Raw genomic sequence first — 12,823 nt, 5'->3', positions numbered from 1 at the left:
GCAAGGTTATAAATACAGCAGAACAGCAGGTTTTACCCATGATATAAGCTGTAAAACCTCTCCGAACTTGGGCTGCTTTTGCTGTTGTTACCTCCCGAGAAGTTCTGCTTCATCTTTTGAGTGTTGTTAATGATGACATTTCAAAAAGTGTTTTTCCTGTGCTAAATGTGCGCAGCTAACACAGGAAACAGAAAACACGCTGCTTGCAAAGAGCCTTGCCCTGCCTGTTGGCAGAGTTTACCAATCTTGAAATTCCCTTCAAAATTTGGGTCTGTTGAACCTGGGGCATCTTTCTGGTTTCTTTTAGGCATCTTATTGTTATTGCATGAGATGGACTCTGCAGGGCAGACAATCCTTTTAAAGAGAATGGACTGTTTTCCCCCCAAACTGGCAGCTATTTATTAGGAAATGGCCACAAAGTGACATTATTTTAGAACTGCAGCAGTAGAGCAGAGCTGGCTGGAACTCAAAGCTTCAGTGAAAACTTACAGCCCGATTTCAGATTTTGTTGGACAACAGAGTTGGAGGTTTTGACTAAAATGTTTCTGAAAATAGCAAAACTCTTACCCACTCAGAGAGCTGAATGTGAAACCTCAAATTTTGATGGGGAGAAACAAAAGCGATGACATTTTCCTTCCAGTTTTGGATCAGCCCCAACAATAAACTTCGCTTTACATAGGAACCAAATAGACATAATAGGAATTAAACTGTACATAGATCATAAATAGAAAATACAAGAGACTAATACAAGTAAAATGAGACCAGAGGAGAGATGGAGGCACAGATGTAAGCGAGTTGTCGTGGTGCAGTGGGGAATGCTCTGACCCCAGCAATGGAGAGCTTGCAGTCACGGACAACGCACAGAGCGCAAGGCAGGGAGCCTGCGCTCTCTCCACAGTCACATCAGCATACACACAAAGTAACCACCACAGTGCTCAAAATGCTGGTGCGTGCTACACGGCAGGTGTTACGGGGCAAGTGAAAAGGAGGACTGTTGATGCAGAGAGGTGAGATAATGCCAGGGAAGGTGCAGGAGTTGGGAAGGGGGAAAAGAGGAGTGCTCACTGCAAACATCAGCTTGCAGGGAGCCTTGCTGAGCAGGGGCAGGAGAGGAGGGGAGCCACCTGCTCAGGTTGAGCTGGAAAGTCTGATCACACTCTGCAAACTGGTGGCAAATGGCAGCTGACTTGACCTGGCTAGGAACCGAAGATGTACCCATGCTCTCCTTGAGGATGTGGGGGACCCGGCAGCTGCTCTTGACACACAGAAGCTGCTCTTCCAGAGGACTGGCCCTGCTGCGGCCCTTGGGCAGATACCTGCCCTTTCTCGCCTTGGCCCGGGCTGAGGGAATTTCAGGGAGCTGCCAGAGGTGGCTGGAAGCTGCCATGAAGAGCCTCGTGCCGCAGCCGACCTCCCACAGACTTGTCTACCCACCAGCCCCAGGGCCCTGGGAAATGCTAACAGGGAGAAGCAGCCATACACTGGAGAGGCAAGAGCTGTTCCAGGAGAGACCAATTACTCCTTTGGCCAACAGAGCGAGCTGGGACCTGCAAGCTCCAGGCTCAGCTCCTGGCTTTGCCAGAGGCTTTCTGGGTGCCTTCGGTACCACTGCCCCCAGGTCTTGTTTCTCTGACTGCAAAATGGAAATAACAAATATCATCTCCTCCCTCTTGTTTATCTGCTCAACCAATTTGCGAGCAGTTCACGTCTTGGGCTGGGTTTTGTCCCCTGTCTCTCTGCGCTCCATGCAGGGGATCCTGGGGGCACCGCCGCAGGACAAAACAGCAAGAACAACAATAACTGCACGATCCTGGCACAGGAGGGGGGAGGATTGTTTTCAGCCTTCACAGCCCATGAGTGTTGGTACAAATGACAGATACAATCGGGCCTCAGGGGTTTTTTTACATTTATATGTCTGGGGAAGGATGTCAGCAGCTGTTCTCAGCCACTCTGTTGAACTGAAGCTAAAGATTTGGGCAGGTGGGGGGGAGAGAGAGAGAAACGCATTGAATTGCCATCGAAAGAAACATGCATAATTCCTAGAAATGCTTTGTGTCAACTTCGAAGATCCTACTGGGAATGCAACTTATTCTCTGACCAACATGTTTCCATTGCAAAAGGCAGCAACTGATGTCTTTTTTTTTTTTCAGTCTCCAGCAGAAGTGAGTACCTATGTTTTCTTCAGCTGAAATGCCTGTAAGTTCACTCAGATGAAATGGCTTAAATGCAGTAAGGGATGGGACAAGTTCACATGTTGCTTTAACAGGACCTTGAGACAAAATGTGGCCTCACTGATGTAACTGGAGGTTTTGCTTCAGGTCTCTGCTGATCTGTGAAGGATGAAGCAGGAAAGAAGGAAATACTTAACCCTTCTGGTAGAAGAAGCATGGGAACCATGGGAAGCAGAGAAACTGCTAGACAACATTCCTCTAAAGCCCCATCATGGCGTTATGGCTAAATCTGAATAAAGTTCTTTCTCTTCTCACTACCTTTACAAGAGTATAAAAATGGCATTTCTGAAATTTTGCTGGTGTTGGACTTGAGAAAAAACAAACAAACAAACAAACAAACAAACAAACAAAACAACACCTGCAATAGTTAAACACTGTTACTTAATAGAGCTTTAAATGCTAACCAGCATCTAGTGTAAAGGTATCAACTTTAAAAACATATTTTCTGACTATGGTTAAGTCTAAGGTTTAACCTCAACTAGTGATTTTTTGCTTAAACCTTGATTTGTTTATGGCATACTGCTTGTGGTGACAATCCTACTTTCAATAGCAGTATCCCTGCTTCGAAGCCAGGTCCGTCTTCTCTTTTCACTGAACTTAGCACTCTCCTGAAAAAATTCTGTGGATTAGAAAAAGAAAAAAAAGAAAAAAAAAGAAAAAAAAAGAAAAAAAGAAGTTGTTTTAAAAACAGTCAAGAAACAAACATATTTCTGAAATTATTTAAATTTTTTAAAAGGAGAATATATATATATTTTTTTTATCCTGGAATTATACACACCAGTGTCATCACTTCATGCCCTCTACTGAACCAGACAGGCTGCAAAGCCTAAAGCCTTTATCCAGTTTCTCTTTGATGAACACTCAGTGCCTTTTTTTGGAAGTTTGTTTAATTTTTTCATTGAGGAATGTGCTGGCACCATCTGCTGCGATTTTTGCCACTGTGACCAGTCATGTTAGGATTTCAGTCCTTGCACCTATAAACATAGCAAATATTCCCAGTTTGACCTGTATGGCTGCTTTTTTTTTCCAGATACACATCGGTTGGGTTTAGATATGAATTCCCCAGGCCTCAGCAACTCCCTGCAGTTTGGGTTCAAGGAGGCTGCCTTAGCAGGGATGGGGTGCCTGGGCAGTGGCTCTGAGCACCATCCTGGCTCTCAGCTGCCCTTCAGCCATTAAGGGGGACTCAAAAACTGTTTTTCCACTTCTTTCCTCACCTAACAGGCTTTACACAAGGTAAGGCAGGCACATGGCTGGCTTTCAGGAGGTTCGCTGAATTCTGTGCAACAGCCCAGTACCTATAGTGCAGGGGCATCAAATGCAGCCAGCTACTGTTTCTTAACGAGCACCTAGTGTTTAAAGACAGGACACTGTTTCTCAAGCATTACTGAAATGAAGACAAAATTCCAGGCAATGAAAAAATCTTCTGTACAGTTTGGTGCTGAGACTAAAAAGATTAATGAAGGTATTTTGCGATAGCACAAAGGATAATGGCTTTAAGCTAAAAGAGGGTAGATTCAGACTACATATAAGGAAGAAATTTTTTACGCTGAGGGTGGTGAACCACTGGAACAGGTTGCCCAGAGGGGTGGTAGATTCCTCATCCCTGGAAACATTCAAGGTCAGGTTGGATGGGGCTCTGAGCAACCTGATCGAGTTGAAGATGCCCCTGCTTATTGCAGGGGGATTGGACTAGATGGCCTTTAAAGATCCCTTCTAACCCAAACCATTCTATGATTCTATTGATTAGCTTTACAGTAGCCACACAAGGAGCCAGTATGACTTGAGTCCTATTGTCCAGGTCCTGTATAAACAGATTTTACCTGCCCAGGAGGCCACTGAGTTTAAATGGAGAAGACAGAAAAAGACTTGGATGAAAAATAGCAGTAATGAAAGATGGAAGCATTTCTTTAAGCTTGCGTAAGATTTGGAGCAGGAAACAGATATCTGTCTGTGACAATATAACCAAACGCTTTTCCTGTAGACCTCAGAGCAGGATTTTAATATGTAAAGAACCGTGGGAACAGGGACTCACAGTGGCAAAGAAAGGTCTTCTTTTTTTAACCATTTTCAATCTAAAATATAACCTTGTAACTGGAAATTATTGTAGTCATTAGATCTGGAAATTACTATAGAAATTAGATTCACAAGCTTGTAGGGAATGTAAAAGTAGAAGAATGTGTTAAGTACCATCTATGTTTGTGTCATATCCCTCATATTTTTAGGAAAACAACAAATATTTATTTAAAAAGAATACACACAAGAGTATGCATAATTCATATGGAATTGTCAAAGCCTTGACTCCCAAAGATCATAATATAGATATTTTAATAAAGTGTTTTACTAGATATATTTACTCTGTATTTTATGGCTTGTAATAAATTAAGAGATACTTAAATCCTTATAATAGGTGGTTCATACATTAAACCCCAAATATAAACATCTGTTATATTTTGAGGACAATTTCCCATTTGACTCTCCAGATTTATCAAGGATAGGGTGATTTAGTTTTTGTGTGGATCCAAAATGAAATTCTTCCCCCTTAGGGTTCAAAAGCAGTTTTTAAGGTGGTACGATGGAAACATCAAAACAAAATTAATCTAATGAGGTTTTGTACTCTGGGGTGACAAAGTCACTCAACTCTGATTTAATGTGTCTTCGAAAGAAAATGAGCAGAAACTTTCTTCTGCAAATGATCACATTGCAAGTCTCTCTGATGCTCCGTATTGACTTTAACACTAGTAATTGCCAATCCCTGCAGACTATTGTCATTTTGAGGCACTTTCAGGAACTTCTAAAGGAGGCATAATAGTTGTGTGGTTGAACAAGGTATATGAGGTCTTGCTTTTGGAGCTGAATTTAATCTCTGATATAAGTATGTACCCCCATTTAGAAAACTTAAAATGCAAAACTGGGCAATTCGCATTCAAGCTTTGCCTTCTTGCTCATTTTGTCAATATTTCAAATGTTGCTTTGGCAAATTTTAAAGCACCAGAAAACTTAAATAACAGTTGACAAGATTCAGCATTAATAATTCGAAGCAGATGCCAGACCTACCTGCATTGAGATTTATGTGCTATGAATAGGTCTATTGGAGGGAACGGTGACGGCACCTGCCAGTTATCAGGAAAATGGTCTGACATTCAATTTGTAGAGCCATTTCTTCAGTGCAGTCTGAGACACTGCTCAGTGCTTCTTCCAGCCTCATCTTCAATGTACTGTGGAGCACATTGTACTGAGGAATCTGACGGCCCTGGGCAGATGGAGCGGTGATGTCATCGGGCTTTTCCATTTCTACTTCCTATGAACATTTGCCTTATTCTTACATCCCAGCTCTTTCTTGACATGTTTTAGACTAGAAACATTTTTCTTTTTTTGGGCGCAGAGAAGGAATCACTTCTTTTTGATTTCAGACAAGATCTGGCAAGTGAGCTCTTGTTGCTAGTCAAAGAAAAAGCCTTAAAAAAATTAACACAGAATCTGTGTTTAGCAAAGTGATTTGCATAAGCTGTACACTTGGTTCTTAGAGTTGGAACAGTTCTAACCTATGACAAATTCCTCTGTCTGGGCTGTCTTCCAAAATCATTTTCATCTACCCTGGCAAAAGAACTGAAGTCTGCGTTCTGCACTAATTAACGGCCTTCAGGAGAAGGGCCCCAGTTGAAATGCTGACACACTTTGTACACGCTTTATTTGTGAAAGGGGATACTGAGCCCATTTGATGGCACCTCCTGCTCTGTCATGCCGTGCAAAATTTTAAGTGGGGAAACAAAATGGGTATAATTATGTCTTGTTAAGATTCTGAGTTACTAAAACACTGCAGCTTTCCCTGTTAAAAGCACGATATTGGTATTTTTTAATCTTTGAATAACATTAATAAGCAGTAAAAAGACTAAAACCATGGCAGTTCCTTCCTTAGTGAATATGAACTGACATTCACAATTTTTCTGAAGTATTATGGCTTAATACAGCTGAGTCTCTGTCTCACTCGATATCTTCATTTTGGAAACAGCAGGCTATATACCCAACGTCCCTTTTACATAAAACTGGAAACTGCTGAAAAAGGAAGGCAGAGAGAACAGCTGTCCCGATAACTCTGTGGAGTTCTTCTAGCAGGTCTACCCAGTCCCATGAGGAAGTTTCCCATGCTAGCTCCATGAAAGAATTCATAGCTTTTAGGCACCCAAAGTGTTCAGTGGAATTCAGAGCCCTTGATTGAGGAAGGCACCCAGAAAATAACACATGTGGAGAGTCAGGCATACCAAAACAGGGCATCCCAAAAAACTAGGGGATACACCTATGTAGTCACCAATAAACGGGAGATGGCATGATGTTAGTCTTCTGTAGGAGAGCATCCATCCCTGTTTGGGCTTCCCACCAATGAGCTTCTGGAGCTTTGTGTTTGAGCCAAAAAAGCTCCTGCTTGCAAGGTACAGCCTTCTACAAGAGGAACAGCCTATGCCAGGTTCGGATTCAGTCCCTGCTCTGTATGCTCTGATTACCGCCTTTGAGCTGAACATCCAACCACAGAGCTACCTGTGGAAGGGAGGCTCTCTTTTAGTCTCTTCTTCTGAAGTTGTTGAACTTCTGAAGTTGAGTATTCACCATCTGCTTTAGAGATATAAATACACACGTGCTTGGGCTGAAGAGAGATCTGACCCTGGATGTTAACTATTTCATCCAAGTGCCCAGCACAAGGCAAGGAAAGAAACTCCTTTTCTGGCTTCTGTGTGTGGAGCCTCACCTAGGAAGTGCGCTCTGAAAACATTGATTAGACTCAACTCTGCAGCTGAACTACATGGAGAGCTCCTGGGGAGACTAATAGAGCTTAACTAGGGTTCAATGCACTCACCCTGGTCAGGGAAAAGAGTGAAGTACATCTACCCAGCAGCAGATGTTCAGATGCTTAGTGACCTGTGGGAAAACAGGTAGAGGCAAGGGCATTTAGGCGGCTGCATGGTGTTTGAGGAATTTAAGGAATCCCAGCCCATGTCTTAGGCTTTTCTCCTTGCTCCTTCACGATAAGCGTAGAAAAGAAAAAAAGGAAAAACAGGAGGATTTCTCTCTTAGATATTCTTGCAGCATTTCTCTCCTCAGGCTTCGCCCTGCTTGCCTGCTGCAGCCCTCAGTAAACTATTTCATTGTGAAGCAGGAATGCACTGATTCTGTAGCCACTGAGACAGATCCAGGGTTTTCACTAGCAAATAAACTAGCAAACATAATCGACATTCTTTGTGAATCCTCGTCGTTGCCTTAGGAAGAAGAATTTCAAGTCTATTTTCTATGAATCTTAAATGCAAAGTTTCTGCAAGCACAAACGCTCCAATATTTTCCCTCCTTCTTGGGTACAGAGGACAATTCTGTCTTGTTTTTGTCCCTAAAAGTATTGACTGTGTTAAACACTAGGCACGTGCTTTCAAAAGAAAAGCACCATGAATGCTTACATGTCCCTGCATTATCAGCCACGTGCTCCATCACTGGGAGACAAACGGTCCACTGAAATGCGGCTGGCCTGGACGTTCCACATACCAAGCAGATGCAAGCAGAATGCCATAGGGAAATAAGAAACACATTGTATGTGATTTAAAAGGCTTACAGCTATGGAATATCCTTCTGAAAGCCTAATGAATATCTCCAACGCATACGCAATCGAAATACAAAACGCACCCTGCATCAGAATACAAAACCACGGAACTGGAGATAATCTCTGAAGAGACCCACAAAATAAATCTACTGACAGCAGCACCTATCATCATACAACCCCAGCATTTGGCTTGTCAAAGTGTCTCCAAGCTCAGGATTTTCTGTGGAGAGGAAACTGTCCACGGAGATTCTTTCTTAATTTTACGCCTTCTGTTTGCCACTCAAACAGGCTTGTGTGCTGGGTTTGGGTTTTTCTTTGTTTTGCTTTCTTAGATGCTAATATGGTCCAGACTGACTTTGACAAAGTTACTGGTTATAAATTCAGCTTTCTTTCCACAGGGCTGGAAAAGGACCATTTAAACAAGCACTTGTTCAAGTGACTGAAAATACAGTTGTTTTTTTTTTACCTGGTGACTGTTGAAGTGATAATACCCTATATTTGGATCCAGTGAGGAGAATATTTAGGAAAAGGAAGGAGGGAGAAGGGAAAATCTCTCAGGATTAGTCTTGTAAAGGTGTTTTTTTGCAGGGACCTCCCTGGTTATTTCACATATGAGCTCTTGGAAGTATGCCTGCCGGGTTTCCACCAAAAGCTGAGGTGGCAAATGCGGCAAAGGCAAGGTGAAAGAGGTTAAGAAGATAATTTCATCCCTCATTCTTCAAGGGAAACACAGCTCTGAAGTAATTTATTCTAGACGTGTTAATTCCTGAGTTTTCCCTGATGCTGTAGTAAGTAGAGGAATGGCTGGTGTTATAGCTGTATCGTGAGGTGAGAAGCAGGGTTAAGCAGGCCAGGCTCAGTGACTTTCTATCCACAAGATTGGTTGTAACAAGGGCTCAGAGTGTCTGCTCTGTGGTTAAGCAAGTTGAACCCAAAGTATTTAAATAGCATAGCTTGTGTCGTTTCTCTTTATCCCTGTGTCATATGCCTTATGTAAAGGAGCTATGACACACCTTAAGGAGCAGAAAGCATTCAGACTCTCCTCCTACAGAGTCCTAAAAGCTTATAAGCATGCTCGAAAAGCAGCAGACAAGTTTGGCTTTGAGAACAGGCTCAACCTTGCTTATACAGTGCACCAAGTGTATCAAGGCTTTGGAGCAAAAGCAGACATAGCATAGCACTTTTATAGGCAAATCCCAGGAGATGTCTCAACTTTGGGGACAAAGTTCTGGGAAAAGGTGTGGGAAGACAAGACCATACAATAATAATGCAAAAACTCTGCCTGCCATTCCCCAGGTTGGTCCTGCACAAACAGATGATCAAGACTGCCAGGAACAAAATATGTACTTTCACACACAAAAAGAGGAAGAAAAGTAACATATAATAGACACAGACTAGGCTGAGACTCAGGAGACCAAGCCGAGAAACTTCAGCACTAATTTCTGCTCTGCCACTGACCTGCTGTAGGACCTTGGGAAACTCATTTTGCTTCTCTTTTCTTGCCCACTCATAGCATAAACTCTTCAGGGTGGGGACTGTCTCTTGCTATACATTTAAATTGTACAATGGGAACTCAGTCTTGGTTCAGGCCTGCTGGTGCTACTGCAGTTGAAATAATAACATGTAAATAAATAGATTATAACAAACAACCAAATCAATTGGTGGAAGAGTGCAGATGGGAGTGAAAAGAGATATGGGTGAAAGAATGTGAAGGAGCAGAAAAGACAGGGAGAAAGAATGGCCTGAAAGGAAGAAAGTGAGAAAATGGAGTAAACAAATGGTAGAAGAGAAACTGAACACAGACAGACACTGGTCATTCTGGATCAGCTGATGCATGCACTTTCCCACTGTCCAGAGAGAGATTTGGAAGTGGCTTAAACAGAGAAAGAGGTGAACAGGCTAAGCAAAGCTTTCCCTTTACCCCAGTAAGAGAACTAGTGCTAATACCATCCTGCCCTTCGCTGTCTCTCTGCCAACCCTGGTTCCCTGTTCGTGACCTCCTAAAAAGCATTTAGTAATCTCAGCCTTTAAGGCTCTTGGTTAAAGGCAGTGGAATCTCTCTTTAAAGACGCAGCACAACTATATCCCCAGCACACCGTTATGCCAGCATTTATTAGTCCTCCAGGGGTCATCTTTGACCTGTGCTAATGTAATCCTGCTAAAAGCATCTGGAGTGTCTGGGGCCTGACTGGCTTCAGGAACACACCAGTGTGAAATATTTTTGGATTAAGATAAAATTAAAATATAATTTTCAGGCATTTTTAGAGGAAGTCTTTAGCCTTACTTGTGGCTAAGTGATAGGTAGCCTCTAAAAGGTTACAAGTAACAGCTAAGTGGCTCAGACTACTGTGATAGAAGGTGAAGTCTATGGAGACGGCCCAAGCTCATGCTTTTTAAAGTCGATGGAAAGATTTCTCTGTCTCTCTGAGTGCTGAATTGGTCTGTGAGAGACTGGATGAGATCCAATTGAGGCCCATAGTTACCAGAAGTTGCTACCAACCAATCGCTATTCAATGAGGCACATTAAGCAAAAAGATGGTTGCAGTAAAGTGCTCAGTGACCAATGGCTGCAGACACAAAATATTTTTCATTCTTAATAGTGGTCTGGGGTCAGAAGACCAGGAAGGAAAGGGCATGAAGGCAATAACAATGAATTTATCAGCCCATGTGTGCCCCCCACCGAGGGGTCTGGAGGAACAGTCAGATGAATGTAGACCCCACTCTGTTTTCCAAAAGGTATTTGGTCCAGAGGGCTGCAGGCTGAAGTCATTGTGCCCGTCAGACTGACTCCCTTTATCAGCAGTGAACTGCTGCTTTAAAATAAAAATCCAAGAATTGACCTACAACCACTACACTGCCAAATACAACTGAGATTTCTTAGAATCTGCTTTCAGTGTCTTTTGTGTAAAATGTTTCCTAAGATGTCTTTGTGTGGCTATTAGCTATTGTAGTTGCTGTGCTGTTAAACTTTTTTAAATGGCAAGTCAAAGCATTTCCTTGAAATCTCTTCTGAAATCGTCTTTTGTTATGGACCACTCTCAAGCTAAACCTGGAAAACCAAAAAAATGTAATAAAGAGACTGGTAAGGAATGGGTAGTATTCCTTTCTTTCACCCTCACTGAAAATTACTCAGAAGCATATCTTTAAGGGGGCACAGATTTTCAGGTCAACCAGAAAGAAGACACTGGAATGAAAACTGGTTAAGATGAAGGATCAAAGTGGTGATTATTCGGCCATTGCAAGTCTTTCAGGGGAAAGTTAAACTAAACACTGTGACACTTTTTCTATTGGTAAGGCTGGTTAATAGAATAGGACAGAATACATTGCCTAGAGAAATCATGGAATTTTTAATTTTGGAGACTTTTAAGCAGAGACCAGGCAAATGTTTGCTAGGAACAATTTAGGTAGCGCTGATGCTATGGTGGAGCAGGGGAATAGACCAGGAGACCTCTTCAGGTCTCCTGTAAATTTATCTTCTTTGATTCTGTGCCTACAAACAGAAAGGAGTGTTAGCCAAGAACATGCTAAACTTGGGAAGGTGTGCAGCAATGTTTTAAATCCATTTATATACAAACTAAAGTTTAAGAAAATATACATATGAGATGAAGAACTGCAAATGAAAGATGACAGAGAAATAACACACAGGCATTTGAAATGTGGGCCGAAAATAAAACAGGATTCAGCTTGGAAAATGCATGCTAACATACTTGGGGAAATATAATCTGAAATAATATCCTCAGTGGGAAAGCGAAACCTAGAAATCATTTATGTTACAAAGCAGACTTCTGGCTGACTGAGGACAGCAAATCAGACTGATGTGTTTAAAGCACCACTGTAATGGATGGAGCTCAGCTGGGACTTTCAAATTCAGGTTTGCTGCTGCTGCAACTGAGGCACACAAATAAATCCCCTAGCACTCATGGTAACAGTCTACCACCTGATTTATACCTCCATTGAAAATTTGGCTGGCAATATTTATGAATTCATGCTATTTTACAATGCAAAATTAAACTGACCACCTGCCCTGGGAAACAGCTTTAGTGTTGAGTCCCTGAAGGTTCACCTGGAGACCAACAGCCAGCTCTAGAGATATGGCCTGATGATGATCTGGCTGAACACTGTTTTCCAACAGAGTAAGTAAGGTAACAGGCACCCTTCCACCCCTCTCCAATTTATGTGTAGTAAAGCAGTCTGAGCAAGGTCTTGATTCACTGGCATTAGTAAACGTTAAAATTCCTCTTGCTGGCTTCTATGGACATAGAATTGTACCAGTACTGGATGTTCAAAATTTCTGAGATTAGCTGGAAGAAAAAACTAGGCAAGTAGGTGGGCAAGAATTCAGGTGATGAGACAAATCCTAGAAAGCTGTGTGAAGAACTGGTAAAAAAACCATGAACGCAGATGTTGACAATCTCTTAGTTTTTCAATTCTTGCAAATTATTAGACATAGTCTCTTTTACCTGCCTTGGCTACCAGCTATGTTCCCTACGTGTTTGTTCACAAGGAGATCTAAAGCCATTGAGGAAAATCCTTCTCCACCTGGTAAGAGCAAGCAATTCGAACTCCAGACCCTTGCTTATGCAAGGAACTTTAAAATGTGGGTAGACAGAGATGACAGAAATACTACACCGCACCTGGTATACTGTTGGCAGCACCTTTTTACCTAGTTACATAGAAAAACAACATATTAATTTCAGAGGCTTTTATTTCCTCAGAGTCCAGGAGCAATAATTTTGTTTCAGATGTTTTCTTTAACACAAATTTTTCCATTCTGTCAGTGGCACACTCAGCAGCTCCTGCCATAAGCACAAGTCCAAGCACAGTACGACTTCATGAAAGACCTTACATCAGCTGATGGCAGCAATGGGAAAGTCTGTGTTTGCTCTGTGTGAGATCTACGGACTCCCATAGTGAACCTATTTGTACTTACATGCAGGAGTTAGATGTCCTGTTACCAGACAGAAAAATTAGCTTGGTTCCCTTTGCCTCCAATACTCACTTTGTGTCC

General features: G+C 42.2%; 1 long non-coding RNA gene across 1 annotated transcript; it reads right to left on the bottom strand.

The window, feature by feature from the left end:
* Nucleotides 1-1,895: 1,895 nt before the first annotated feature.
* LOC148054726 (uncharacterized) lies at nt 1,896-5,444 on the bottom strand. The gene is made up of 3 exons (XR_015706454.1): nt 5,289-5,444; nt 2,773-2,850; nt 1,896-2,330 (listed from the first exon to the last, which is right to left on the bottom strand). It is a non-coding gene; the product is annotated as an uncharacterized LOC148054726 (long non-coding RNA).
* Nucleotides 5,445-12,823: the final 7,379 nt, after the last annotated feature.

The sequence above is a fragment of the Nipponia nippon genome, unplaced genomic scaffold, assembly GCF_047370975.1.
Source record: "Nipponia nippon isolate SJK-2023a ecotype South Korea unplaced genomic scaffold, ASM4737097v1 scaffold_3, whole genome shotgun sequence".
NCBI classification, from domain to species: domain Eukaryota; kingdom Metazoa; phylum Chordata; class Aves; order Pelecaniformes; family Threskiornithidae; genus Nipponia; species Nipponia nippon.
This window is presented reverse-complemented; position numbering and strand designations above follow the sequence as displayed.